Source organism: Aegilops tauschii, chromosome 4 (genome assembly GCF_002575655.3).
Source record: "Aegilops tauschii subsp. strangulata cultivar AL8/78 chromosome 4, Aet v6.0, whole genome shotgun sequence".
Classification (NCBI taxonomy): domain Eukaryota; kingdom Viridiplantae; phylum Streptophyta; class Magnoliopsida; order Poales; family Poaceae; genus Aegilops; species Aegilops tauschii.
The window spans coordinates 140,565,253-140,569,806 of NC_053038.3; positions in this window are offsets into that span (position 1 = coordinate 140,565,253).

A 4,554-nucleotide genomic window follows, 5' to 3' on the forward strand; every position below is an offset into this window, starting at 1 on the left:
TAAGTTGTCGTGAGGCATATGAGACAACTCTTCCCTCCTGCATAAGCACTGCTCCAAGTCCTCGACGAGAAGCGTCGCAATACACCTGGTAATCCTTGCGTTGATCTGGAAGAATCAACACCGGGGCGGTAACCAAACGTTTCTTCAACTCTTGAACACTGGCCTCACATTCCTCGGTCCATTTGAACTTGGTGTCCTTCTTCAACAACTCCGTCATGGGATTTGCAATCTTCGAGAAATTTTCAATGAACCTCCTATAGTATCCTGTGAGTCCAAGAAAACTCCGGATCTCTCCAACTGACATGGGTGCTTCCCAATTTGTCAGTGTGACAACCTTTGTAGGGTCTACTGCTATTCCTTCTCCGGATATAACATGTCCGAGGAATCCAACTTCCTTCAACCAAAACTCACACTTGCTGAACTTGGCATATAGCTGATGTTCTCTGAGCTTCCCAAGTACCAAACACAAATGCTCCTTATGCTCCTCTTCATTCTTCCAGTAGACCAGAATATTGTCAATGAACACTATGACGAACTTATCCAAAAACTCCATAAACACCTTGTTCATCATGTTCATAAAATAGGCAGGTGCGTTAGTCAGACCAAATGACATAACAGTATACTCATATAGCCCGTACCTTGTGGTAAAACCTGTCATAGGTATATCCTGCTCTCGAATCTTCAGCTGGTGGTACCCTGATCGCAGATTGATCTTGGAAAACACTTTAGCTCCTTGAAGCTGGTCAAACAAATCATTGATCATCGGCAGTGGGTACTTGTTCTTGATCGTCACCTCATTCAGTCCACGATAATCAACAACCATCCTCAACGATCCATCCTTCTTCTCCACTAGAAGCACTGGTGATCCCCAAGGTGACGAGCTTGGGCGAATATAGCCTTTATCCAGTAACTCCTTTATCTGCTTCTTAATTTCCTCTAAATCCTTTGCGGGCATCCTATACGGTCTCTTAGATATTGGCCCTGTGCCTGGTAAAAGCTCAATGAAAAACTCAATGTCTCTATCCGGTGGCATGCCTGGCAATTCTTCTGGAAAAACATCCGGGAAATCCTTCACCACTTGTACTTCCTCCTGTACAACTCCAGACAAGGAATTCACTTGAGTCCTATTCGGCACATGCCGGGATACATACTTCATCCTTCTTCCTTCTGGGGTGGTAAGCAAAATTGACTTACTGGCGTAGTCAATGTTCCCTTCATACTTAGATAACCAATCCATGCCTAATATCACATCCAGTCCTTGTGACTCCAATACTATTACGTCTGAGGGGAACACGTAGCTACCAATCTTTAATGGTAACCGATCACACCATAGGCTAGCCATATACTCTGCTCCTGGCGAGGTTACTAACATGGGTGACCTAAGGGCTTGGGTTGGCAGTTTAAACTTATCCATAAATCCCCTTGATATGTATGAATGCGATGCACCAGTATCAAAAAGAACGATTGCAGTAAATGACTTAACCAAAACTTACCTATTACCGCATCCGGTTGCGCTTCAACCTCCTCCACGTTCACGTGGTTCACTTGTACCCTATTGAAAGGGTTGGGCTTCTTCCCAGAGCTTCCATTTCCATTGCCATTCTTTTCTTCAGAACACTCCGTGGCATAATGTCCATTCTTCCCGCACTTGAAACGAGTAATGTGACTTAGATCCTTCTTAGCAGGCGTTGCTGGGTTGGAACGGTTATGACCGTTTCTTCCTCCATTACCACTCCCATTATTGGGGCCACTATGGTTGTGCGAAATCCCTCCATTGTGGTTGTGACCTCCATGGTTATGTTGAAGGGCCCTCCCGAGTTCGGGGTAAAATGGGGCCTCTGCTGAGCTCCAGAATTATACTTCCCTTGTCCATACTTCCTCTTGCGGTTGTCAATCTGCTGCTGCTTCCCTTCAATCATGAGAGCTCTACCTACCAACTCCTGGTAGTTATTGAAGGTTGCCACCATCAACTGCATGCTCAGCTCATCATTCAGTCCTTCCAGAAACTTCTCCTGTTTAGCTGCATCCGTAGCAACGTCATCTGGGGCATAACGTGCTAGCTTACTAAAATCATCCACATACTGGCCGACGGTGCGCCCTCCTTGGCGTAAGTTGCAAAACTCACACTTCTTCATGGCCATAGCTCCTACTGATACATGGGCAGTGCGAAAAGCCTACTAAAACTGGTCCCATGTGACAGTGTCGATGGGGTAAGTGGCTGTGAAATTCTCCCACCATGATGCTGCGGGTCCATCAAGCTGATATGCGGCAAAACGCACTCTCTCCGCATCTGTGCATCCTGCAGTGGTCAACTCCCTTCCAATCTTGCAGAGCCAATCATCTGCAACTATCGGCTCGGTGCTACTGGAGAACACCGACGGATTCAGCCTTAGAAAACGGGCTAAGTGATCAACAGGTGATGGTGGTGGGTTGTTGTTGTTGTTGTTGTTGTTGTTGTTGTTCCCCTGATTCTGATTCTGGACTAGTATCTGCATCAATGCATTCTGCTGCTGGATCAACTGAGTGAGCTCCGGTGGGAAAGCAAATCCATTGTCGCGTCTCGGAGGCATCTGATGGGTTTAGAAAAGATGAGAATACAGAATAGAATGAGGTCTAGGGGGAAAACACTACCCATATGCACATGAGACAAACACAAACATATCACTTCAATCAATTCAAACAAGGGCATACAATCGGTCTAACTATCGTTACAAAGGTGCTCGGTCTAATCTATATACATGAGGGAATACTACTACTGATATGGTGGTCGACTAGAAAAATTGATCGGTGGAAGATTCCATAATATCTGCTCCAGCTTCATCAACAAAGTCATCATCGCTATCATCGGGGTCCGAGTCGGTGTTGTCGATGATGATGTAGTTCTCCGGGCAAGTGGAATCGTCGTCTTCTCCTCCTGGCGCGGGGTCTCTCATGAATACTCCTAGCTTCCTTGTCAGATCGTCATTCTTCTCCACTAGTATTGTCATTTCCTCCTCGTATCCATCGCGTGTAGACTTGAGTTCTTCCTCCAGCTCCGTGGTCCTGGTCATTGCCTTCTTCAGATCTATCATGCCTGCGCACATCTGGTTCTCCTGGCGACGAATGTGCTGGTTTAACTCCTGGATGAAAGCTGTAATAGATCTATCCTTCCTGGTGCTGATCATATCCCATTGCTCATCTCAGCGCCCAAAAATCTGGTAGATAGTATCCTTGAGATCCTTGTGGTAAACTTCTCCAATGCGTCCCATGGCGATGTGGGCTGCCATGCTGTTTCCTAGACTCCAGGTTGGTGCATCAAAGGAAAACTCTATGGGCTGAGTGACTGGCATGAACGTCCTTCCTGGAACTTGAACTCGAATCATCCAACGCTCCTCTTCTAGTAAAGTGGTGGTGTAGGTCCTGGTGAAGCTTGGTATTTCGATGTTCAGGTATCTAGTAACTTCCTTCAAGTGTCGTCCAAAAGGTGTATCTTCATCCGGTTGTGCAAACTTGTTCCTCGAGTCCGCCATCCTAAAGAGTAGAAGATGGAGAGGAGTCAGAAATGAGAAGACAGTGGACTATGGCTTTAGCTTAGTGGTCATGTCCTACAGTCAGCGTGTGCTCTGATACCATCTTGTAGCGACCAGACCTCAAACAGTCTGATCTCTGTGCATCACTGTCATCCCTGGATCGGTAATGCTGACACACACAGTACTTGAGGATTTATAACAGAGTAGCAATCACACACTTATTACATCGAATGTCTCAAAAGAGAGCTTATTACAATAAATATGGCTTAAGGCCATCTAAAATCAATAACAGCGGAAGGCTTGGAAGATAAAATGAGTCCACCAACTCCAACGGCATCACTGAGTGAAAGACAATGACCTGTGGCTCCTTACTCGTCGTCTGAAAAGTCTGCAACATGAACGTTGCAGCCCGAAACGGGTCAGCACATGGAATATGCTGGCCATCTAACACATATAGTAATGAACAGAATTATTGCTATCACTACATGCATATTTGGCTGGTGGTAAGCTCTACGGTTACAGTTTTGCATAAAGCCAATTTTCCCTACAACAAAGGAATAAATTTTATTTAACTATCATGGTGGTTGTTAAACATTGAGAAGGTTCCTCCAACTCAATCCCAATTAAGCATCATCATTAAACCCAATCAACATGATAATCCAAGAACAAGATACTCAAGATGTCCATAACCGGGGACACGGCTAACCATGATTAGTTTATACACTCTGCAGAGGTTTGCGCACTTTTCCCCACAAGACTCGAATACATCCATGGTCGGAGATTCAAGACACAGTCTTTCTGAAGCATTAACTCTCTACTCTGGATAGACAGTACCACCTACAACCCACCACATCTGCTAGTCTACCTCTTCAAGAGCTTCACGCAACTTACTCAACTATGCCAGAGCCCATAATGGCTTGTGGCTGCACACGGAAGTTTCTAGCAAGAATAATCTTATGATCCCTTTGAGCCTTGGTGGCGGGCCGTAGGATGATCACACGGGTCCTCCAGGATATCCTAGGACAACACTGGATTCTCCAAGTGC